General features: G+C 34.4%; 2 protein-coding genes across 5 annotated transcripts in view; one reads left to right on the top strand and one right to left on the bottom strand.

Moving 5' to 3' along the window:
* Pdcd10 (programmed cell death 10) overlaps positions 1-4,886 on the bottom strand; it is a 43,193-nt gene extending 38,307 nt beyond the window's left edge. Inside the window, exon 1 of one of the 4 annotated variants that reach the window (XM_076867386.2) lies at positions 4,694-4,886. The gene's annotated coding sequence lies outside the window, so the exon portion shown is untranslated. Of the gene's footprint in view, positions 1-4,201; positions 4,449-4,693 lie in introns of those variants that run through there. The other 3 variants (XM_076867387.2, XM_076867385.2, XM_076867388.2) reach the window with 3 other exon arrangements.
* A 327-nt stretch (positions 4,887-5,213) lies between these two features.
* Serpini1 (serpin family I member 1) overlaps positions 5,214-27,368 on the top strand; it is an 82,570-nt gene continuing 60,415 nt past the window's right edge. The window contains exon 1 of the mRNA XM_076867469.2: positions 5,214-5,771. The gene's annotated coding sequence lies outside the window, so the exon portion shown is untranslated. The remainder of the gene's footprint in view (positions 5,772-27,368) is intronic.

Here is a 27,368-nt window from a genome sequence, read left to right as displayed (position 1 = left end):
TAAATGATAATAACTTAGTATCTTCAATTGCTGTTACCCAATAATTCATAAACTTGCTAAAGACATTATTTCCTTTTTTTCCCCTTTTCTTTCTGTTTTAATCATTTACCCCATAGGAAACACCTGATTCTAGGCAACTGTAGAAGACTGATTAAATTCATTCAAATCACTTTTGAGCAATTAAAAAACAAAACAAAAACAGGTCCCCCCGCCCCCCCCAACCAAAATTTAAGTGTGACCTTGAGAAACAGAACTGTGATATTATATCTAAGATACACTTAAATTTTTCAGCTTAAATGAAAAAAAAATCCATCTTCATACAAAGTGAACCATCAAACCACACTGTTTAACTTTCAGTAAATAAACTACTTTTAATTACTACAATAAAGTGCTTTAATTTTTTACATTATGTGTACATGTGTGTATATCCATCCCATAAGTCTCTGAGACTGCCAACTTATTATATTTCAAAAATTACAAACTCACACTAACTTCTACATCACTTTTATACTTCACAGAAAAAATATCATTTTCTGGATTAAAATTCTTAATTACATGACTTATCATAATAACTTTAATAAAACAAAAACATATAAGAAGCAGTACCTCAGTTTTATCTTCCACATTCTGGTTATGCTATGTAAATATGAAATTGTTATCCTTATTCAAATAACATTAGGTCTGACTTGAAAAAGTAAGTTTAGGACTTAGCAAAGCCTTACATTTAATAAGGAAAACTAGCAGCACTATCAAATTTTAAAGCCAAGTATCAGCAGTCACTTTCTGACAATATCTTGTGGGAGACTGTATTGGTAAATCCATGAAAGCAATATCAGACTACAACAACTCAGAACTCTTGGGTATATTTTTTATTCCATTAGTGTGGTGCTGCAAAAGATTACAAAATTTGTTTCTAAGACCAAAACATAACACAATTTATCCATGAAATTTTATTTCCATGTTTTAAAATGATAATCGTTTTACTCTTGTAAGTCTCTAGGTTTAAAGTAAGTATTACTTTGAGACCCACTGAAGTATTATGAAAATTCTCAAGAAGCTCAAAATATAAGATTATCTGAGACAAGAATTACTCAATTTTCCAAAGTCACCCTGTCTGAAGCAAGTGATATTAAAGGTGAAATTCACAGGAAAATAGCACTGTCAAAAAGAAACAAAAACAAAGAAAATGGAAAAAGCAGAGACAGATCAATTTAAACCATGGCTCTGGCATCTTCTGCTGGAAATTCCAGCAATTTAATTTTTCTGTGTTTATTAGTAAATTTACTTATATCTTTGGTGTCCTTAGCTAAAAAGTGTCAATAGTACCTAAATAATTGTTTTGAGGACAAAAATGAGATAACATTAGGGAAGAAGAAAGTCCACTGAAAAGTCTGTTCTACACCTATAATTTATAAACAATGTTATCTGTAAAACAAACAAACAACAACAATAAAAACCAGAACAGGAATAAAGTCTCCAAAATACTGTCATTAAACAGAAATTTCTCTGTAAATGAAAATGACTCCTTTGTCATTTCCACATAGAAAACTACCTACCTGGAGTTTCAAGATCTCCAAGAAAAAACAAACACCTTTCTACAATTTATATTCCAAATTTCAGGCAATAAATCCTTTCCATCCAACCTAAATTTCCTGTTTTACTTCATTAGAAAATTCTTATCTTTCAATTCTCCTTAGGTGGGAAGCATATCTGTTTTAGTCTTTTCTGTATTTCTGTCCCTAGCAGAGTTCTGGAGACACTTTGCATGAATACTTTCATTAATTCATTCAGCAAATATTATTCAACAGTTACTTTATGCCAGGTACTGTAAGTTGTAGAGCAAGACCCATAAATGAGAAGGTTTTGCTCAAGTAACTTACAGTTTAGTGAATAAGGTAAATATTTGTCAAATAGGTACAGAAGTAAATAAGTTTCTAATGTGGATGGCAAAAAGGTGCAGAGATGGTGAAGATCACAGTTTTGGGATGAAGACAATCAAAGGAGGTCAGGAATAGCTCCCCTGAGGTACAAGGTTTAAACTGAGACTTGAAAATTTCCTGAAAGTTGGCCAGATTTTGTAAGGTAAGGGAATACAGACCAGGCAGGGAGATGAAACATATTAAAAAGCCCCCAAATCAGGAAGGTAAATGAGAATGGTTGGGGATAAGAATGGAGTGCTGCATAAAGGACAGAAGATAAATTGCCAGTATTAATGAAAGTAAAAGGATTCATAGCATTAAATATTTAAGCCATGTTGTATTTTTCTCAAATAAAATAAATAATCTAAGGGAACTGAGTTTTTATTCCACAATATTAAAGTTCTAAATTAGGTTATGACTTTGTCTCACCAATCACTGGACACATGACCTTGGACGAGACATTTGACCAACTTGAGCCTCTTCTATTCTCTGTAAATCGGTATCCAATTATTCTACCTACTGAGATTACAATAATAAATAACATATAGCCCCGGTTCTTATAGACTTTACAACCCTGAGAGAGAGGTGTATATGAAAGACAACCTAAGTCCTATAGGAGATGATATCCCCCCCCCAAAAAAAAAATGACACAAAAGTCTCCTGAAAGGTATCCACAAATGTGGACACTGGTGGGCTGTAAACCACAATAAAAACACAAGTTATACATCTTTCTGTGAACTCTAGCATGTGACTGAGGATGATATATACAAAAGAAACATTACTCTGCCATCCCAAAACAAGCAAAATATCAAAACTATAATGAACCTCAGAGACAAAGAGAACTCAGTGGTAGCACTGAATTAAAGATTAAAATTAATGTACTCAGAACAAGTATTTTATATCAATTTTTCTTATTTCCAAATTGTCCTCTTAGTTCAAAAACTTGTTCCATCATCACATAACTACATGCCAAACTCATCTTATGCCTTTCCCAACAAAAGGCAATGTCCACATTGCCATCTACAAAATACAATGACATTCTTGCTTTACCACCACTTACTCATGTCCAGTTTACAGTCTACCTAAACTACCACACCCTTTTTTCATCTAGCACAAAACTAGTTATCCCCACATTATTTTCCATTTGTTTAGCTGGCTACTTCCTTACTATGTACTATTTTACTTATGATGTTACATTTTTCCTGATTTTATTTCATTCTGTAGTATCATACCTCTCCTTGTATTTTAAGTCATATTAGAATCAAACCATATTCACAGCAGAATACCTGATCCTAGAAAATGTTTTTTTTCATTTTTAAGACAAATTGTTGATGATCTTAATAACTGAAGAGTACATTCAAAATACAACTTATAAAACAATACACCATGATTGATTTTCTGGTAACTATAATTTTATGCCTTTGTGTATATAAACTTATCACGAATAAGTCTTGAGGTCAATGAATACATGCCTACAATTCTATTTAAAAACTATCTAATAACACATTCAAGAGCTATAAAAATTCTAGAGAATAAGTCTAGAAAAAGTGCACTGCTTTCTGCTCAATAAAAAATATAAACATCATTGTTGTCTCTCTCACACATTCTGAAGTCAAGAAAATGAGAAAAAAATAGAATTCTGAAACAAAAAAAAATTTACCTCAATGTAATGCAACATATCTTTTCTAATAATGGCACTATAAACTCTTCTTGATGTTGCATTGTTTGAAAACAAAATGTGTAAAATAACTTCTGTTAAGGAATTCCAACCCAACTGCTCTCGGTTTTACAAAATGAGTAAGGTAGGAAGAAAAAGGAGTATTATTTTAACTGCTAAACATTACCCACCCTTAAAAATGGTCTGTGGAAGTAGGCTCTCTAAGAAAAAAAACCCCTCAAATTCATTGATCCTTTCTTTTTATTTTTCTAAAAGGTTAGAATCCTTTAATGAGGAGGGAGTTTCACCTCACTTTGAAAAAAAAAAAATCTTCACCTTACAAATGGCTTCTTAGAAATAACATAAAATACTATACTTTGCGACTTCCCCCACTCCTTCCAAAGAACACACTTTTTTCTCAGACAGCAGTTCTGGTTCGGAACCTGCACTCTGACTAGATTCAGAAGATCTGTCTCTATGTGTGTGACCTTGGACACGTCATTTATTCCCTCAGTTTCCTCATCAGCATCCCAAAGTGAAAGCGTAGTGAATACAGTTCAGAACTAAATATATCTTAGGTATTACACCCAAGAGGGTCAAGCTTTTCTGCTTAGGGACAGGTTACCTCCTCAAAGGGGCCACATCTTAAAACTGGAACTGAATCCGTAGATATGTCAACATTTGATTCTTCTTTCTTCAGCGCTCCTCTCCACTCAAAGGGCATAACCCTGATCACCCCAAGAGCAGACTCCCAAGCACCCTTTCCTTCCTCCAGTCTTCCCTAGCCTACTTATAAAGCAAGGGGGGAAACAGCAGCCTCACGTCTCTTCCCCCCCCAAGCCACACCTTTAGGGGACCCCACCCCGGGCACATCCGCCCTCTCCCCGCTCCCAGGGCCAGAGAGACCAACCTCGCCCTTCCCCTCCGCCCCCACCTAGAGGAGACTTCCTGGAGGCGTTCAGGCCCCAGCGGGGCAGGCGGCATTTACAAACCCGCTTTACACCACTCGCGTAGGGTAACCTCACTTACGCCCATAGGGCCCCGCTCCCAGCCCCGTCCGCTCCGCCTTCCAGAGCCAAGCCTGAGTGTTTCAGCCACGGTCCCCGAGTGAGCTGACCTTTTTTACTCGGTGCGGAGCTACAGTGATTAGGACAGAACAGTCACACCTTACCGGCAACTGAGGCACTGACTTCACTTCCCACCTTTGGAGCCCTCTTCAACTCCCGGATCAATTCACTCCGGCGACGCCGGAAGGACCCGAGAGGAACCAGGCGTTGTCCGGAATCCTGCCCAGCCGGAGTCGCGCAGCGCTCTATGGGGACTCGTAGTCCCGTTCTCCGGCGTTACTAGCAATTCCTGCACTCGCAAGACTACACTTCCCGGCAAACCAAGCGGCGGAGCCCCGGGCGAAGGGTGGGGACACTCCTAGCCAATAGTAAGAGAGTTCCCTGCCTTTGCGGGAGGAGGTGAGATGAAGAGAGAGGGTGCACTGAAAGGAGGGGAAGGGCGGGGCCAGCTCTCACCTGCGCCAATCAGGGCGCACTGTCAGCCCCGCAGGCGCCTCACCCATGGAAGGGCTGGGCTAGCGGAGCAGAGGAAGGAAGAGGGTGGGGGGCCCGAGGCGGGGAACGTGGGGCAGCTGGGTTGAGTGAGCAACGCGGGCGGAGAGGAAGCCTCTAAGAACTCGCTGGTGTGGAGGGAGGGTGTGGTGTGGGGACGCGCCCCAACCGAAAGAGCAGCTTCCTAAGAGCGGCAAAGCCCCAGGCATACCAAGCAACCAGACTCACGGACTGGGGAGGGATAGGCTGAACCTAGACTCCCTGCAGGGGCACCTAGGAGGGGCGGCCAACTCCAGGTGTGAGGCTACTGAGTGTGGGGAGAGGGAGCCCGCTGAGAAAGGGAAGAAGCAGAGCTGCTGCACTAGTGCAGGGAGCGGGAAGCTACACCGGCCACCGACTGCCGCTTCCCGCCGCCTCCAGCCTCGGCAGCAGCAGGAACAGCAGGGGGAGGAGCAACAGCTGCCAAATTCGCCAACTGGAAGAGGGGGAGGCGGAGCTTGAGTCCCAGTAGAAGCTGAAGCACAGCCTGGACTATAGTTTCCCGGGAGAGAGCAGAGCAGGAACAAGAGCGGAGTGGAGTGCAGTCTTCCGAGCATCAGCTCCCGCATCCCGCCAGGGGTTGAAGGTGTGTGGGAGGTAAGCGTGGGTGCTCCTTCCTGGCGTCCGCACACTGCCCGGGAGAAAGCACCTAATAGGAATCGTATCAAGGCACAGCTAAAAGAGTCTGCGTTGGGTTAGAAAACCGGTACAGTCCCCTTCGGGTGAACGATGTACATTTTGGGACTTTGGGCGGCCGGGGGTGGGGTGTGCAAAAGGTATCTTGACCCTGAGTATAAAGGGCGTGGTTAATGGTTTTTGGTTTGAGTTGCACCATTAAAACTGTCTGGGAGATCTCAAGATTGAGGGAAATCCTGCTAATTGAGGACAAGGTGGATGATATCTGGATAGGTGCGTAGCTGTTGAAAAGCAAGAATTGTGTCTTTGATATAAAATTACTTAAGAACTATTTCAAAATAACTTTGCATTCTTCTTCGGTGTCTATTCTTCACATTGATTTTTAAGATTATTCTGCTTCCGACCTGTTATCCAGGGTGGTTGTATTGCAGGTTCCTAGAATTGCAAGAGATCAGGATTAAAGAAGCAAATGTAAGCAGGAATAGGATAGGACGGATTCTGAGTGAACCTATCAGAAGTATAACTTTTGCCAGCAAAAACGTGAAAATATATTTTAATGGATAGATATTTAGCTTTCTTTCTAGTGGCTCTGGGATATTGAAACAAAGACCTGGACTCAGCCTACAGTGGGAACATATGGTGTACTTCATTGCTGCTCCTTATTCTCTCATTTTTGTCCGGTAACATTTGTACATTTTTAAAAACACGAGTATAAGGAAAGCTGTGTGAGAATCTTTCTTCTGTTTAGACAGTATATGTTAAATGATTACCCTTAGTATGTGTTATAATAGGCTCCAATTTTAAATAAAGATAGTAGCATCATAAAATAATACTCTCGGTATTAAACCATGTGTGTATTCCTTTGGATGTAATTATGGTACCTATCAATGGAAATGTTAGGTCAACATGAAAGTCTCACCAGCCTTTGTTTCACTATGTCAGGATTACAGCGTTTTCTTATTAGAAACTTGGTAAGAATCCATTTGTCTAGTTTATTTTAATTTTCTGTTTATTACGGAGTTCCCTAGATTATAGGACTTTTAATCATAGCATATTGCTGCATATTTTGTTTTGAAATGCCTTCATTGTGACAGTTGAATATTTCAGAGTCTGAATACTTTAATTTTGATTTTTTTTTTTACTAGATTCAATAAGATAGTCATTACCTTCTGTATTAATGCATTCCTGATTAGGATTTTGGATTTTACTTTTGTATATACACATAATTCCTTTTTGAAAAGAAATGGCTCAAAGGTATTCTCATAGCTTAAAGTTTAGTTCCACCAAGTGCTACTATGGATAAGATTAAGTAATATATCAGTGTACATTCCTCCTCTCCCATGTTCTTAAATACCAGAGGAATACACGCACACATCTTAGAAAAACTGCTATTTTTAGATTGTCTTCAAGCAGATCAGGTAAGTATTAAAAGCTGCAAAGAGGTTAAAAGAAAGAAAAAGCAACAGTAGCCACTAAACTTAGCAGCCACAACAAGGATCACATTGTATCTTTGCTACATCACTAGAGAATATATTAATCCAAATAGCTGATGTGACCTTGTGAAAATGATTTGGGGAGAAAAACCACTAGGGCTTTGGTGAAGCTTGGGAAGTTGTATATGCTCTTATTTATGATGAAGTGTATTGTCCTGAATCAGAGTCTTAGATTCTCGGGCTTTAGAAATGGAATACTTGCTGTCACTAGGTTATATCCCTCCCCATGTAATAATAACAGTTAATTATAGTACTGGCAATAAGTCTTGTTGAGAATCAATTAATAACCAAGCAAATGGGTAGAAGATGATTTGTAACAAAACAATTGAAATTCAGATATACTTTGAATCTGAGCTTTGTTTGTAAGTCTTCTGCTCTAAGGTATCATAAGACTAGAATCTCATTAAGAATGAATGAGTTTGTGGTATGAAAGTGCCAAGTTTTCTTGTTTTTAAGATTTAGATTCTTTTAAGTGTGTCAATGAAAGAGACTGGGTTTCTGTATCATTAAGGAGTGAGAAGACCCTGTTTTTTGTGGGAGAAAATCGTTGGCTGTTTGTTACCTGGACTCTTTTCACTCATTTAAATTGGTGTTCACATTCAATCTCAGATAATCTGAAGACTTCTTGATTGGTGTTGAGAAAGCACATTAATTTTATGCATAATACTCCCTGTTTGAAAAGCATATTATTTATTGGGCTCTTAAGTTTTACTACAGATGTAAGGCTGTCAGTGAATATATGATGAGAAAGAAGCAACACAGTGCAGAATATTTCTGTTGAATGGAAATTGCTCTGGAGATGATTGTTCTCTAACCAAAAGACTTGGTTAATTTCAAATTACACTATATTTTGGACTTTTCTATAAATTTAAAATTCTACTTTAAAACCTATTGAGTAAAAAATAATCCATAGCATGGATTTTTAACAGAATGATTCACTGATGCATGTGACACAAAAGAGCAATTCTTAAAGGTTCAAGACCAAATGATTTTGGTGCAGCTGAAAGACCGGATAGATATGAAGAAAACTATCTTTAAAAAGTACCCTTAAACCAGAGAGGAAAAAGATTTTGCTATTTTTTTGTTAAATACCTATAAGTGATAATATGATCTTTCCCTCTGTATCATTAATTTCTGTATTCACAGTGCAGATGTTATTTTTCTCCAGTTAAATACACTGAAGTCAAGACATTATTAGTTCATTAGAATTTGAGGACACATGTATTATTAAAGTATAAAAGATTATGTACATTGACAACTATCCTTTGGACAAAATTTTAAAAAGAAGCAAAAAGTTAAATGTTGTTTTATCCTTTAATAAGAGTTACTTGAACTAGCCAATAAAGATGAATAAGAACCTATTTATTTACTTATTTATACAAATTCCTAAGGTTAAGTCCTGCTGAGCAGATTTCTATTGTTATATTCAAATAAGAGTTTTGCTTTGTTTTTTCAGTTTTACCTCTAAGGTTTCTAGAATTTAGTTCTTAAAGTTTGGGATTTGGGTTTTAGGTGATTTGATTATTAGTGCCTGAAGACCATGTACTTCTTTTCTGTCTCCCATTGATCCTTAGCGCCTTATGTCATGCTTAGCATTAAGAATTTGCTTTGTAAGAAAAATGCTTAATGAATTAGCATTATTGGCCAATACTTTTTAATGTGCACATTAAATACGTATTTTCTACTTTGATACACAAGATTCAGTGTACCTCAAAGAATGATTACTGTATATTAACTCTTCTGAGAATGTCATTGTTTTAATTAGCTTTGCAGAAATGTTATTTAAGCCCAGTTTGATTTAGACTGTATGGGCTGCAAAGATTTATCTACAACTTTGAGTGTCAGGGTTTCTAAATTCATCCCAGAGGTAAGGAATGTGGGTGAGGAGAAAGGGCCTTCCTACCAGAGACCCCTAAATTCTTCACTTTATAGCTAGGGAAGCCCATGGCTCACCTGTTTAACCTTACATCCCTGGAGACATACCTTTGTTGATGTTTATCTTTAAAATTTTATTTTATTATATAAAAACTGAATTCTTGTTTTTCTGTTTTTCTAACCACTGCCCCCCCCCCCACTGATTAAAAAAAGAAGAAGATGAAAAGAAACGCTAATTTTGTTTAAACATGCATAGAGTTGGGCATTTATTGGTTTTGATTTCACATTCCAGAAACAAATTAATCTGATTAGTGTTAAAATTAAAAATTCAGTATGAATTTTCTTTTATTACTTAACACTTGGACAATTCTAGTTAGTTCTAAGTAGTTGTTAGTAATAAAATTAATTATAGCAGGAATTTAACTGCCTTTTGCTTTGCTTTTTAATATTTTTACTAACATACTGATAGATGTGACTTACCTTAGATCTAATGATTACTCTTCTTTGTCTTCCTGTTCCTTTGGCATTATTCTTAATGGTTAGAACTATGCTTTGTGTCTTAGCTGAGTTCATAATTATCTTCCTGGTGTGTGTGTGTGTGTGTGTGTGTGTATGTATATGTATGTGTGTGTGTGTGTGTGTGTGTGTATGTATGTATATATATATATATATATATATATATAAATTACTTATAAAAGTTTCCCTGACTTTATATGTTGAGAGCCTTATACAAAATCTGAACTTGGTTGACGGTAACTATTTGCTCAGCTATTTGGCAAGCTATAATGAAGAATCATTTTACAAACAAGTATAACCATAAAAAATGAATTTTTCTTAGACAAATGTTTTATTACCAGATTCAGCCCTCTGCCCACAACAATTGCATATTGAATATATAAATATTGTTCTCTGTTGTTGGATTTCTGAATGAGTAGAGCAAATATTGTCATTAACTATAACCTTGCATGTGTGTTTTAAATGTGAATTTATTCATTGACTACCTTTTGCATTATGTGTGGTTCATTTTCTCTTCTTGCTTGTAGAATTCTGCTGTTTTAAAAATGTTCTTCTAAGTAACACTTCCCCCTCACATACACTCTTTCTATGACTTTTTTTTCCTAACATATAGAAATAGAGGACTTCCAGAAAAATAGATAAATGTAACATGAGGCTTTATCTTAACTACTATTTAACTCGTCTTCAGTGTTCTAATTTTAGTGGCATACTTGCTTTTGGGGTCTTATTAAGGCTTATTAAACCTGAATTACTTCGTACTTGTTATCTTTGAGCCCTGTCAGGGAAAGAATATGTTTTGAGGCTTGGAATTAACTGTGTCCAGTGCTGTGTTCTGTACTATTTAACTACTGAAGCTTGCCTGGCTCCTAAGGCTGCAGCCTCTGCTTTGGGGCCCCCTTCTGGTTTAGCCTGGGAAAGGAGCTTCTGAGCACCTCAGAACTCTTAATTTAGTGTGGCAAGGCAGGAGGTTGAAACTCACTTTCATTTAATAACCTTATTTTCCTAAGTGTATTATTTTCCCCAGGTAACATTTAGTTCCAGAGTTACCAGTAACAGGAGCTCAAATATCACAATATGATTTCTAAAGCACAGTCTGACAATTCAATGAGTAACTATCAGCTCCCCTAAAATCTTGGGTTTGTTTGTTAATTAATTTACTTATTTTTAAAATGGAACTCAAAGAGCTCACTGGAAAACTTCTGATGTTTTACCCACTTGTTATTTCTTTTGTAATTTTCTTGATAATCTAAATTTTGTTATTCTATTTGAGGGTTGTTTTTTTTTTTAAACTCTGTGTAATTTGAAGAGCTAGTTAATTTTATTGTTATTATCACCTCTTGATAGAATGCTATAGATAGTATGTTATGAAATGTAATTTTTGCCATTCTCTTGAGTTAAGGCATTGGAGCATTTACTTGTGTACTTGACAGAGCAATTTAAAATTATTGAAGCAATTAATGTTTTAAGGTATGTTCAGCCTTGCAGTTAAGAAACCTCTACATAGTATCCTAAATTGCTTACAGATATTAAATCACTTGTTCTATGTTTAAGGCAATTTAAATAGTATCTTACATCATAAATTCTTCTACATTTAATACCAGATGAAATTTGTACAAAGCCTTTATTCTTACAGCTACATACAAAACGGTTTAATATTTGCTTAGGGTAATTCAGAAAACATTGTGTTTTTTTTTAAATATGAGGTCTTGGGCTCAAGATACATAAATTAACCCTGTCATAAAATGTTTTCCCCCTGTATTTTAAAATTTCTGTTCTTTAAGGAAGGCACAACTTAAAGTTACAAAGGCCTAATAGCTACTCATGTTTTTTAAAATATAACAGATTAGTTGACATTTGTAACAAAATCAATATTTTGAAAGAGATGGAAAAGAATCTTATCTAGGATTATCTTCAAAGCAAATTTTTATTCATGTTATATGGCCCCAAATGATTATCAATTTAAAAATTAGCTTTAAAATATGCATCAATTACAAGTGTTTTCAGTTATAATGTTTAGGCACAATGATATAAAACAATAGACATTTGTTTTTCTAGAACAAGCAATCTAGAGAACAGTAGTCATTTGCTTTTTGGTTTGAGGCTCAACATTGTCAGGGTGTTGTCCTCAAGATTTCTGTCAAGTTTGCTGTAAGACAGATGCTTCTGCTGATCAGGTATCACATTCCAGCCTAGGAAGGAAGAATGGATGACAGCTGTGCCTGTTGAGTATTCTCTTTTAACCAGAAAATATAAACTTTCCCAAAGACTTCTTGAAAGTGTCCTCTGTACATTGATTGGCTCATGTCATATGTTATTCCCTAACTCTAAGAGATGTTCTGATAGCAAGAACTTCTACCTCTCGTGAATGAAGCAGGGAAAAAAAGGTTTGAAACAGTTTTCTGGATAACTGTCAATAATTTCAGCTATACTATGATGAAATTATAGTAAAATTAACCAGGTTAATTTTAAATTTTATTCCTTCTTATTCTTACCAGTTTGCTCCCTCGTCCCCAGCTTTCATGGTATATTTTCTTGGTATATTAGCATAACCTTCCCACATCAAGTTTTCACTTACTATGGTTATAAGATTTCAAGTACCTAGGTAATGCCAGTCCTCAAAGACAGATGGTATGTCTAGTTTAAAAGCTATCTACCAATAACTATTATCTACTACTTTTCCTACAATTTTCATATGAACATTTTCAGTAAAACTTGATGAATCTATTATAAAACTGCCTTAAATCTTTAAAGAATTCAAGACTCTCTCTTAATAGACTGTATTTAAGAATATGGGTCTAGCCAGGCACAGTGGTGCACATCTGTAATCTCACTGACTCAGGAGGCTGAGGCAGGAAGACCACAAATTTGAGGCCAGCCTCAGCAACTTAGCAGGATCCTGTCTCAAAATAAAAAAAGGGGGGGGGCTGGGATATAGCTTGGTGGTAAAGGGTCTCTGGATTCAACCCCCTGTGTGTGTACACACACACACACACACACACACTCACACTTTCACACTCAAAGATATAGGTTTAATACAAATGAGAGAAAAACTGAGAATTATGATTCCTTTTAAGATGATTTGCTTAGCTATCTGACAGAGCAAAATTAGCCCTTGTTCTCTAGTGGTAAGCTCACTCAAAAAATTTGTCACCCTAGTAAATGGTTTTGTTATCTATTTCTAAAATGTGGAAAATATTATCAAAATCTATATAGTGATTACTACCTAAATTATGGCTCATTCCATACATTGTCACATCTTGGAAATACAGTTTTAATGAATTATGATTTCTTGAGAGAAGGAAGCTGGAAGAGAATGTCGAAGTGGAGAAAATAGCAAAAATTAATACTGATTTTCTTCCTTCATTAAAACACAAACAAAAAACTCTCATTATGAAAGATGTTGACCAAAGAACTTTGGCTATATTACAGTTTTCTTTGCATTTCCATAACAACATCTTTCTTGCTTGATTTCTAGTTTTCTACCATATTTTCTTAATTGAGTGACTTTACTGGAAAGTTCTTCTACAGTCAGTCTGTAGCATGGGGTTGGGTGCTGTAGGGAGACATAACAAAATATGTAAAGTCACTTACTGCTTGGCAAATCTTTTGTCAATATAGTTAAAAAAGATATTATAAAGAAATTTATGTAAGAATGAGACATGGGACTTATAACTATGATATTATAATAGTTACTTTGTTAGAAGCCCAGAAGCAGAAGAAATTGAACTTTGTGGTAATGAAGAACATCTGTGAGGAAGGGGGCATGGTTATGTTGGTTAATTGCAGGCAATGGCAAGCTATGGTTTGTGAGCACACAATCTTCTTTTTTGTAAATAAAGTTTCATTGAAACATGACTATGTCCATTCATTTATGTATTGTTTGCTTTCTTATGACAACATCGGAGTTGAGTCAAACAGCAACACAGTTCAACCAATGGGATAGAGAATGGATGACCCACAACCCTAAAATATTTTCTGTCTGGCTATTTGTAAAAAATTGATCTATCACTGGTTTAAAGTATCAGTTCCACAGTCAGACAAAACTGGGTTTGGATTTTTGTTCTGTCACTATTAGCTATATAATATTGGATATGTTTCTTAAGCTTTCTAAATCTTGATTTTGTGATATATAACTTAACTCAAAGACTGTATATGTTGATATAATTAGATTACACACAGCATACAATACCCAGTACCTGGCAGTCATTAATGCTCATTAAATGCTATTTTATTAGATGTTTGATTTCATTTTATTATGATTTATTATTTTAAGTGACCTATAACTTCTGGTCAAATGGAAATTTGAAGTTCTAAATTAAACTTCCCCTGTCTTCATTCCCCTGAAATAAATGTACAGGAAACTAGATCGTGTATCATACAATTCTAAGAAATTTTCAAGAGTTGCATAAAATATTCTACGGGAATAAAGAGATTCATATAAGAGCCAAGCAACCTAAGTGCATGGAAAAGTAAACCTATACTTTAAAATATAGTTAATTAACACTGAACAATATAATGAGTATTATAGGAAATCATGCCAGTCAACTAAAACAATAAAGGTAAGTAATTTCTTAGAACTTAGAGGAAATTCACACTTAAAAATTGAATCATATTACTACTAATATTACAGAAATAAAAATGATTACTAGGGAATATTATGAATATATGGTAACAAATCACCTAGATAAAATGGACAAATTGATAGAATACAAACTACTGAAACAAATTTGAGAAATAGAAAATTTGAATACAAACCCAAAGAATGTTCAACAAAATACTAGTACACCAAATTTAGCAATAATATACCATGACTGAGGAGGATTTATTCCAGCAAAGTCATGTTGATTTAACATGAAGTTTAATCAGTGCACTGTACCATATCAATATAATAAAAGACACATTTTCGGGCTGGGGCTGTAGCTCAGTGATAGAGTGCTTGCCTCATACGCGTGAGGCCCTGGGTTCAATCCTCAGCACCACATAAAAATAAAAATAAAGATTAAAAAAAAAAAGACACATGATCATGTCAATAGATTAAAAAATACCTGACAACATTCAACATGCTTTTTTGATGAAAACATTTATTTAGCAAACTAGGAATAAAAAGGAACTTCCTCCAACTATGAAAGGACATCTACCAAAAGCTCTGCTAATATCATATTTAAAGGGAAAGGCTAAATATTTCCCTTGCAGATCAAGAGTAACTGAAGGACGTCTGTGCTCACAGTTCCACTTAATGTTTTACCAGAGGTTCTGGCCAAGGCAATTAGACAAGAAAAAGAAATTATCCAGATTGGAAATTATTAATAAATCTATATTCTATAAATTGTATATATAGAATAAATATGTATTCACAGATGAAATGATCTCATATATAGAAAATCCTAAGGAATACACACATGCCTCACGACCAGCATGCTAGCTTGATACTAGAGGTTCGAAACAAAGAAGGTAACTAATGAGATCAAAATAAAGACACATAAAACTCAATTTACCTTTTCCTTGCCCAGCTCAGAGAAGGCTTCTCCCGGAGCCACCTGGCGGTAGTGAGGTTTACACAAGAGACCAACAGGAGAGAGGAAGAAGCACGCCAGAGAGTGGGCTTTTATTGGGGAACAAAAAATTCAAGGGAAAATTCCATCCAATGAAGGTGGAGGGAGATAGCATTCCAAAGTCAGGGTCAGTGATTAGTTTCCTGGTCAATGGCCAGCCACACCCCCACAAAGCTCTGACGGCAGCTGGTCTGAGCGCCTTACACCCAGTCAGGGAGGTATCTCAGTCACGTGTGAGAATGGCTTCACACACACACACACACACACACACACACACACACACACACCAAAAAACAAAACAAAAAACTATTAGAGCTAATAAACAAGTACAACAAAGTTGCAGAATACAACATGGATATAAAGAAGTCTTATATATTTATATTAGCATTTTTATACACTAGCAGGGAACATTGAAAAATAAAAATTTTGTAATAACCATTTAAATATCACTAAAAGAACAAAATACTTCAGAACAAATTTAACTCGTATACTCAAATCATCAAATGATGTACAAAACTTCACTGAACAAAATAAGACCTAAAAATTTGAAGACATCTCCTGTTTAGAGATTGGAATACTTACTATTGTGAAGATGGCAGTATTCTTCAAATTAATCTATAGATAATTAAAAGGTATAATCTATAAATAATAAAAGGGTAACTGATATTTTCATATCAGTTATCCTTTTTTCAGAAATTGACAAATCTTAAAAGTTATGTAGAAATGTAGGTAACTGTACTAGGGGAACAGAATTGAGAGTCCTAAGAAATTACCTTGGAGTAGGCAATGGTTTCTAAGTTACCATACCAAAGCACAGGTGACAAAATATAAATTGTAAACTAGTACAACGACTTTGGAAAGCAGTATAGAGGTCCCTCAAAAGACAAGTGATGATCCAGCTATACCATTCCTTAGTACTTATTCTAAAGAATTAAAGTCAGCATACTATTTAGAGATACATGCATTCCCAAGTTTATAGCAGCACAATTCATAATAGCCAAGTTATGGAATCAACCTAGGTTGTCTCTTAACAGATGAATTAATAAAGAAAATGTGTTATATATACATGATAGAGTTTTATTCAGCCATAAAGAAGAATGAAATTATATCAGTTGCAGGAAAATGCATGGTTCTTGAGAGCATTATGTTAAGCAAAATAAGTCAAACTCAGAAAGTCAAGGGTTATAAGTTTTGTTTTATATGTAGAATATATTAAAAAAAAAAAGATGGAATGGGATCTCATTGAAATACAAGGGAGACAATTAGAATAGAGGAAGGGTACCAGGGTGAAGGAAAGGGGAGGTACTAGGGGACAAAATTGACTAAATTATGTTTCTTGGAGCTGGGGATGTAGTGCAGTGGTAGAGTTCATGCTTAGCGTGTGCAAGGCCCTGTGTTCAAACCCCTAGCACCACAAAAAATTAAAAAATAAAGGCTTTAAAAAGTAAAAATTAAATTGTGTTTCTTACAAATAGCCAAAAATAAATAAATGGATTTTATGAAATTTAAAACTTTCCTGTTTCAAAGGACAAAATCAAGAAAAGGCAGAAAAAAGTATTGGCAAATCAGATATTTGAGAAGAGACTTTATCCAAAATATATACATAACTCTCACAACTCAAGAAAATGAATAACTCAATTAAAAATAGGCAAAGAAATTGAACAGAATTTTTTCTCCAAACAAGATGTAAAAATAGCCCAATAAGTATAAAAAGATTCACTGCATCATTAGTCACAAAACAACACTACACTGAGAAACTTCTTCACAGCCACTAAGATGACTAAAGTAAAAATGTCAGCAAATATTGGCAAGAATTTGGTAACATTGAAATCCTCATAAATTCTTGGTGGGATTATAAAGTGATGCAGCCATCTTGGAAAATTTTGCCCATTCCTCAAAATGTTAACCACAGAGTTTGCATATGAGCCAGCAATTCCTCTACACACACATATACATATATACACACACAGAAGAAAAATTGAAAAAGAAAAAAATCTATTTAAAAACTTGTACATGAATGTTCATAGCAGCATTACTCATAATAACCAAAAGGAAGAAGCAACCCAATGTCCATCAGCTGATAAATGGAAAATCAAAATGTTATATATCCATACAATGAAATATTATTTGACCATTAAAAGGAATGAGATATTGATTAATACCACAAGAATTACCATTGACAACATGCTAAGCAAAAATATCCAATACAGCAGTCATACTTTATAGGAAATGTCCAGAATAGGCAAATCCTTAGACAAAGCAGTTTAGGGCTAAAGAATGGATGAGAGTGGGAAATGACTGCTACCATTTATGGGGTTTCTTTCCTGTACGATGAAATAGTCTAAAATTGGGGATGATTGCACAGCTTTATGAACATTTTTAAAAAATGACTGGATTGCATACTTCTAAAGTATGCAATTTTATGGTGGGTGAATTATATTACAATAAAGGTGTTACTTTTTAAATGAACATAATAAAAAAAGATAACAAAAGGACAAGTTATAGAAGATTTAGTTATAAAGAACCTTGACTAGACAACAAAAATAATACAGAAGAAACCCTTATTTGACATCATTTGGCCTCATAAAACACTAGGCAAAATTAATGAAAAGAGAATGAAAGCTCTAGCCACACATAAATTTTTTTGTAGAATTTTAAAGTGGAGAAGGAAGAGACCCCTAAACTCCAAGTGGATTAAAAAAAAAGGGAATAGAAATATGACCTGTCCTAAGACTTTCCTTGTATAGCACTTACTGATAGAAGATAATGGAACAATGTGTACAGAATTACAGTGGAGTAAGTTTATGATTCAAAATTCTCTATCCAGCTGAACTATATTCAGCATGTACAAGGACAAAAGAAAAATCTTCTCAGTCATACAAGGGCAAACACCATTACCAACAAAAACAATAATGAATACATACTTTGCTGGCCAAATCAAGAATTTAAGATGGGATGATAAAGTGATAGAACAAGATTTAAATAATTGCTGCTATTTTGTATTAAGATGATTCAGATGTTAAAAATAATTCTTATAAGATGCCTTATGTCATGAAAAAAATATTATCCTGGATAATATTAAAAAATATTATAATATAAAATAATATTATCCTGGATCAAATATCCCAGATCATTTGAAAACCAGGAGGATGTATAAGAAAATGTTAAATTCCTTATTTTGCAAATGATGGAGTCAGTAGATGGTTTATTCTTCATATTCACAGAAAATATTTAAGAACAAAAGAAATATCAAAGCAAAAAATAAAAATGAAAACTCTAAAATGACAACATGCTAAACAAAAAGATTGCAGTTATCAACAGTTTTATTTCCTTGTTGAAAAATAAAAACTGACATACTGTTGAAAAGAGATAAAAAAAATTAATCTGAACAATACCTGTGTAAAGAAAAAAGGATTACAAAGGAATAATTTCCAAAAATAAATTATGGTGGCCATATTTGTATAAGACAAGATAAACTTCAAGACAAAAATCTTTAATCTGATATAATGGTAAAGGTATAATCTATAGTGAAGATTTAATAGACCTGAGCCTATTTGTATGGTTCATGTAAAATAAAAACAATCTGAAAGAAAAGTATGAACATGATTCTTTGTGTCCTGGTATAGATTCAGGGGAAAAAAGTAAAGAAACATGAAATGTTAAGAATAATAAAGAATAAAAATGGACTTATGAGGAAGTACAGGAGATGACAGTGGCCCTGAGGTAACAGCAATAATGAAGCAGGTTCAAGGAAAATTGCTGCAGGTCCAAAGTCAGTCCACATATAAAAGCAATTGTGTGTGTGTGGAGAGGAACTTTTATTTGAATGTTGATTCCACACAGTCATCACCATTCTCTTTTGTGTTATATTTAGCTAGTTTGGTCCTTTGCCTCCCTGGCCTCCCTGCTTCTGTAAGCTTTTGAATTTGTTAGCCCAGGATGAAGTAAAGGAAGGAGTGCTGAAGGAATAAGAAAGTTATGAGTCTGATCAATAAAAAAGAAAAAAATAATTTTAGTAATTTAAAAACTACCAATTGTATACACTTAAAGGTTAAAATGGCTAATTTTGTGTTGTATGATTTTACCAAAATACAAAAAATGTTTTGAGACCTATAAAAATATTAATTGTAAATCAACTAAAAATATCAGGCATTGAGCATTGAAATGTTTTTGTCTTAAAAGGATTGTATTCATTCATCTGTATTTGGTCATTTAGTTTGCTTCAGATAATACAAAAATGGATTCTAAGACATTGATTGACCATTATTTTAATATTCTCCCTTTGCTTTTAGATTAAGGAAGTCAATTTACATTAAAGTACAATCTTATTTTCTCTCTTTCCAGTCTTAATGTTTCATTTGTTTTTGTTTGTGTATTTGTTGCTCTAGTATGGTTATTTAGCACCTTCCTTTTGTGTTACCCTAACTAAAAGATTTTATATGTTGGTTTAACTCTTATGTCTTCTCTGCCACAAAACATATTAAGACATCTATGCATTTTACTATCATAAAAACACAGGATGCAGAGAGCTCACTAGTATGAATTATCCATCACTGAGAACCATTAATCATATGTGACATGGTATAGTAATTGCTATCTTTTTAATAAGAGTCATGTGACTATAAAGGTTGATGAACACTGTTAATCTAGTTTCATTTTAAATATAATAGGGTACCAGTTGATATTTTAAATAATGTTTTCCTTTTCCTCTCCTTTAGAATGACTTATAACAGGAAGATCTCATTAATCAAATGGATCTGGAATTCCCAGTAACACACCCTAGAACTCAGGAAGTAGGCTTCTAAATCCAGACAACTTTCTGCCTGAAAAATTCATTTTATTCATCAGTTAACCCTTTAAATTTTTATACAGAACCTGATTATTTTTAATAAACTTTTTCAGTTTAATGCTATTTAACTGGTACATTCAGACAAATTAACTATAATTCAGTGATAGAAAACACAGATGAAAAGAGGGAAGAAGAAATCTATGAAACTAAGAAAGCACAGTTATTAAAGGGGGCATGTTCTGGTAGAGAAGTCCAGAGAAACATGTACCATGAACAACAGGTGGTGTTCACTATGTATTAGCTGGATGATTGAGGAACAGGGCTAGTAAGTTCAGAACAGTGAACTTCAGACCTGACAGAGAACAAATTGTTATATTTTCAGTTTTATGGGGAAAATAATGGGTCACACATTTTCTTAAAGTTTTCTGCCAATCATTCCAATATAAAGAAATCTTGGTGCTTAACAAGTAAATTTATAGCTATTGGTAAAAACCCAGTGAGGATGACTTATTCAGAGAAATTAGGAAACTAAAGCTTTACTTTTCCTATGTGTAACTACATGTGTATTTTATTCAAATATCTAAAAACCAGTTAATGTTGAAATGTTTGTTTTCCTGTGAATATGAAATGATTCAGTACACATTACATAACATTTCTCTTTTCCAAGTTGAATTCAGGCAGTTGAATGGGAAGTATTATTTCAGCTATGCAGTTTGGCATGGGAAAATAAGAACAAGATGCCTGCACCAAAGATTAATGAAAGAGAAAAAACAGTCCTGAGCATTAGGGGTTTGCAATCATGTATTCCTGACACTTGTTTGTGAAGATAATTATTAGTATGTGAAGAGATAAAAGGTTTTAAGAAGGTAGTGGGTGCTGTGGAGAGGAAGAGTCTGAATAACTCACTGTTTTATTTCAAGACTGGATTTTTACTATGACCTAAGCACTGTGCTGGTTACCTTTACATGCATATATTTGTCTAACAACTCTATGAGGTAAGTGCTCTTGTAAATCCCCAATACACCGATGATAAAAATGACAAATTAAAATTGATATTGGTTACCCCATGTATTACTCCATAGTTCTAAGTTTACATTTATTTCTAGCAAAACATGGTTCTGTGATATAATTATACTTCAAAGCTAACCAAAATTCTTTATATATTTCTAAAAAATGGTTCCAGTTACTATAAGGTGTTTATATATCACAGCTTTCATTCTGTTACGATGAATTCTCTTGCATTCTTAAAATTAGGATAGTTACAATGATAAATATGACCCCTTAAAAATAACAAAATCAATAAATAAAAATTCTAATTTTAGGTTAGGCATACTGGTAGGTGCCTGTAATCCCAATGACTCAGTAGGCTGAGGCAAAAAGATTGCAAATTCTAAGCCAGTCTAGGAAATTTAAGGAAACTGTCTCTTAAAAAAAAAAAAAAAATGAAAAGAGTTAGGGTTAAAGCTCAGTCACTGTAGAGTGCACCTCATTTCAACTGGTTTCAATCCCTTGTATGGGGGAAAAATAAATTTCTAATTTCAGATAAAACTAGAGAATGTCTGGTGATGATACAAATGAAAAAAAAAATGCACTGTGAGGTTATTTTAAGTTAGATGTCTTAAACTGACAACTTAGTAGCTCAAAATCCTTCTACCTCACCTTGTCACAACTGAATTGTGTTTGGCAAAGTTTATATTTAAAAAAATTATATTTTTTAAAAATATAGACTTTTACATAGAATGGCCATATATTGGTACTCCTACTCTCGCCCAATTCACATATTTCATTTTATCTGCTAAGAGACTTCAAAAGTTCGTCAGAACTTTAGATTGTAAGCCTCTTGGTAAATTTAATATATACTATTGAATTATTTACATAACTCTTGGAATATGGCTATTTGGTAAAATGAAATTGGCCAAATAATTATACAAAGTAACTCAAACTGTATTAGAAGAGTTTTTCAAAGCCTAGTTTTCACAAGTTTAGATTAAATGATGAAGCAGTTAATTATCTCTATTAATTTCCTTTAAATATATGTATATATATTTTTCCTTGTAGAAAGAAGTAGGAAATTAAACATTTTTCTTAAGCCAGATGAAGAATTAGAGATGTGTAAAATTGCAAGTGCATTCTGTGTCAAATATGTAGATTTATTTTCAGGGAATAATATTAAGGGTTCAGCAGTCAGAACATGGTGATGGAGTGTCAATGGCATTCTCAGGCTGTCAGCTCCATTGTCAGGGTAAGACTAATTGGCAAGAGGTAATGCAGCATCCTGTATGATTTATTCTAATATATTTTTCAGTACATAAGGCAGAAAGAAGTCTCTAATACCAGCAAAATGATTGCCCCTCATGTATTTAAGGACAACATTTAAAACTGTATACTGTCCTATAATCGAAATAAATTTTGTTCCAATTGTGTTATATAAGTTTGAGCGTTATAAAATTGACAATATTTGGCTGCTTTGAAACTACAAAGAAAAAACCAAAAGGCAGTTCATATGGTTCATGCTAGCCCCTTAACTATTCTAACCTAGTATTGTTCCAAACTGGAAATGGAAGATCATCTTCATCCTACTAAGTCTTATTGGAATTTCCCAGAGCTTCACTATATGCCTTCTCTTTTCTTCATTCTCCAGAAAAATCTCATTCATTCTGATAACTCAGTGTGCTCACACTTCCCCAAAATATCTATACCAAGATATGTACTCTGGCCTCTAATCTCATTTATCCAATTACTTCCTTAGTTATCTAAGTAGGTATTTCATAGGATCTTAGATTTATCTGTCTGAAACAAAATTTGTGATCCTTGTCTGCTCTCAAACTATCCTCCATCTTAATTAATCCATTAATTTGCTCCAAGAGAAACCTGGGAGCTATATTGACTCACCCTTCCTGTCTGTTATGTATGTCCCTTCCAGTCTATCTCTCAAGTAAATACACCCAGAATTATCTCTATTGCAGCCTTGTTGGTCCCTATCTCAATTTATTTTTGCAGAAACCACTCAATTTGTTCTTAGGCTTCCACTCTAGACTTTCTAGTTTCTGCCCTATAAATGTAAGTTTCTTATATTGCGCTGCATTTAGAAGAAAAAAACAACATCCTTTCTGTGTAGAGTGCCCTATATGTCCTGGCCCCTGCATACTTCAACTGTTTCTGTTTTGTTCACTAAAGTCTGTCAATTTTTCATAGAAATCACAAGTTCTTTCCTGCCCTCTGGCCTTCATATTGTTACTTTTTTCTGGAATACTGCTTTTCTTATTAAACTTCAGCTCTCAGCTTCAATGACACTTTCTCAGAGAGGCCTTCCCTGATCCCCTTCTCAATCTAAAATAGGACTCTGTTATCCCTTCAAGTACACATTATTTTTTCTTCATTATACTTGACACAGTTAGGCACTTACTCAGATGTGTATTCATTTATATAATTTGTAAGCTCCAAGCAAGGCTCTCATCTGCACTGTCCACCACTGTGTCCAGTGCACAGTATATGCTGTCTGCTTGAATTGGATCTTGGTGCTTAAGGAAAACCTGATTGTTCACAAGAGGAGGTGATAAAGAGGAGCCTCTGGAAGTGTGATATGTTGTGTGAACATAGGGTTGGATTCAAATCACATCTTCATTTTGGATGATTTAACTTTTTGAGCACCTAGTCTGTAAGCTTTTTGAAGGAAGATGCTATATCTATTTTGTTCACTTCTTTGTATCACTGAGGATTGAATTCAGGCCTTGCGTGTGCTAGGCAAGCACTCTACCACTTAGCTATATCCCTATTTCCTTTTACTTATCCCCTCACAGTGTCAAGAGAAAGTTACTTTGCAAAAGAGAAAATAAATCAATTCATTCAACAAATATTTATTAAGTATGTGCTATTTTACCAAGCGCTGGGAATACAGCAGTGAACAAAATAGAAAGAAAATTTGAAGTGCCAGGAATATAGTAGATATTCAATGAATGTCAGAATCCCTTTTTAAAAACACAGTTCTCACATTAAAAAAAAATTTAAGTTGTTGATGGACCTTTACTTTTTTTGCTTATTTATATGTGGTGCTGGGAATCGAACCCAGTCCTCACATAGGAGGCAAGTGCTCTACTGCTGAGCTACAACTCCAGCCCCCAGTTCTCACATTTTTTACAACAGTGGTTATCAAAAGCTCTGGGACCTCATGAAGATTAGAGATGGTATAGAGCGACAGAGAAATGGGTACATTAGAATAATCTTTGTGGCCTTTATATGATGACCTCATCTCCACTGCGTACTACAAACTGGATATTTTTGATGAGGAATATATCTTATTCTTCATTTGTACTGAGGCAGATATTGAGAAACACATATCCAAATCTTACCTAGAACCAATGTTACTAGAATAATAGCTAATAAATGGACTGTGTATAAGAAGATGTCAATGATAGTAGGCTAAAGCATATGTATTTTACATATACTTTCTAAACATTTTAGAAAACTTGTGAATATATATACATATACATATATATACTTTAAAAACCATATATAAAATATATATGATATGTGTGAGAAATATGATATAAATATATATGATAAAATAAATAAAATATAAAATATGTATGAGAAATCAATCTATGATATATAAATATATAAGAAATATAATGTGTGTATATGTATAAATGATAAACTGTGAAATAATTCCATGCTGATACCACTGTTTTCTGATAAGAAATATCAGAATGAATGTTTGATTGGATGTACTTCCAGGTTTATTACTTTGTATTTAATTCTAAGGACATTCGCTAGCCTGTAACTTTTAAAAAGGGAAGAGAATAAATTTCTTACTCCCCAAAATTATACATTAATGTTAGTTCAATCTTCTTTTTCAAGGGAAATATTTATATTCTCAATGACTGCAGTTGGAAGAAACTGTTATGCCACATTTACCTTTGTTTCATCCAGTTTAAGAATTTGTGAGCTCTGCAATCATTTTTATATCAGTTAATTGGGCATGAAATCCAGGAGGGAGAAAGGAATGAGGATTGGAATCACCACAGGATGTCACAAGTCCCAGAAATGGGTGAAGTGAGAATTCAACAACCAATTGAACCACATGTTACAGCAAGACCTTGGGCTATAGAGACACAACTTCAGCCATTGGAAAAGATGAAAGTGCCTTTTAAAGCCCTCTGGTCTATAATTGTAAAATGTTTACAAGCATTTTGATTGTTTTTGCAATTAAAATATTTAAGCAGGTGTTAGTATCCTAATTGCTTCTATGAGGCATATATTTTCTTAAGTTACAGATTCTAGCATAAAGCTATGCTTTCTAAAGTAGATAGAGGCTGTTCAAATTTGAATATTTTAAATGTCAACATAGAATATCATTAAGATTTATGACTTAGCTTTAAAGAAATCCACAGTGCAAAATCTGAATTTATACATCTTTGGAACATACCGAGTATCACTAATCAGATAAATCTATTAGAAGAAAGACAATTTCCTGTAGAGCTATGTTCAAGAAGGAAAGTTCATTGAACACACCCTCATTTTTTGTTTAGTTACAGCATAACTCATTTTCAGGCTGCTCCTCTCTGTAGGGCTCCCAGCTAAGTAAATCCTTTTGTTTCCTTCCACTTCATGATTTCTCATCTTGGCTGATCTGCATGCCTCCTATGGAGTTCAGGCATAAACTACTATTTGCCTTCTCCAACCCATAGTAGCTCTTTGCTTCCTAGATTCCTACCAGCACTTTTTCTGTTATCTGATCATCTAGTTGGATTCCCCAGGTTACTTCTTTTCTTCCTTCCCTACTGTTCACAAATATCTTTGATAACTCTTTCTTGCAGCCTGAGGCAGTTGAGACATTCTGTTGTCTGATCTGATACTTTCACAACATACTCATTCAACAAAGCCTATTTCTTCTTGACCTTTATTCTAGTCTCTCAACAGTCCTAATAGGTTACTAGGTCATATCTGTCACTGTAAACATTAACCCATAACTTCATGTCTTTATTTCATGCATTTATCTGTATAGAAAAAAATAATGCATTTTAATCCATTATGTCAGGATGATGGTTTGGGAGTATTTCCTAATTAAGAAAATATGAAAAAAAGCACTTGTCATTGTGATGATCACTCTAACTTAACCTCCTTTTAGAGTCATTTCATATATATATATATATATATATATATATATATATATATTTAGTCTGCAGCATATCTTTACCCCTGATTTGGAAGAGGCAAAATGATCAAAGATACTGGTAGGCTCAATATATTATAATTAATTTGCAAGTGAAAAATTGTGTTAAAAAAAAAAAAGAATCCTGGGCTGGGGATGTGGCTCAAGCGGTAGTGCGCTTGCCTGGCATGCGTGCGGCACGGGTTCGATCCTCAGCACCACATACAAACAAAGATGTTGTATCCGCTGATAACTAAAAAATAAATATTAAAAAAAATTCTCTCTCTCCTCTCTCACTCTCTCTTAAAAAAAAAAAAGAATCCTGACTACTTCAAAAAAGTCCATTTTCACAAAGCTATACTGGAAGGACAGCAGAATAAAATAGACATTATTATTGCTGTGAGTATATATGTGATTTCATGACCAATGTAATTCTGCAACCTGTACACTCAGAAAAATGAGAAATTATATCCCATCTGATTCAAATGCATTATATGTCAAGATCATTGTACGGTCATGTGTAACTAATTAAAACAAATTAAAAAAAGAAGAAAGAAAGAAAAAGAAAAAGATTGTTTTAGGTTTAGAGACTGGGAGGTAGCAAATCAGGAGAAGTCTGTGTTTGGTAATGGAACCTTGTGCAGACTAATGTCACTGACTGTTCACATTTGGATTACAGTATATGTAAGGTATGAATTTGATAGATAGCTTGTCATAGTTTTTCTAAAATAAAATATCTTCACATAGTTTGTTGGTTTTTTAAATTTTGGTTTTCATTCTGTTTTTTACTTTCTTCACAGTCTCTGAGATTCTTATACTACTGAAGTAGTTTGATGTTAGGTATAAAAACAGGTAGATGCTGCTGATTTTCCAAAATTATTTTCTTAATTAAACTTCCAAATAAATATATGTGGTCATCAGTCCTGAGATGAGGCATCTTTTTTGTTTTGGAAGACATAGATAAACATGTGCCATGAAAGTACTTTCTAATCCCATGATTATTTAGATTAGTTATTTCATTGCCATGAATGAAAAGAAGACCAAACAGCTGAGTGGGAGCTACAGTATGTAACCAACTTTATTCCTCAGAATTTAAAAATAATGTATTCTGAGTCTCAGCTGACTCTTGATTATGTTACAAGTCTAAGCCACAGTGTGAAAAATAGAGCTGGTAGCTATATG

This window comes from Callospermophilus lateralis, chromosome 10 (assembly GCF_048772815.1).
Source record: "Callospermophilus lateralis isolate mCalLat2 chromosome 10, mCalLat2.hap1, whole genome shotgun sequence".
Taxonomy (NCBI): domain Eukaryota; kingdom Metazoa; phylum Chordata; class Mammalia; order Rodentia; family Sciuridae; genus Callospermophilus; species Callospermophilus lateralis.
Note: the sequence above shows the minus strand (reverse complement) of the source record. Positions and strands in the feature narration are given on the sequence as shown.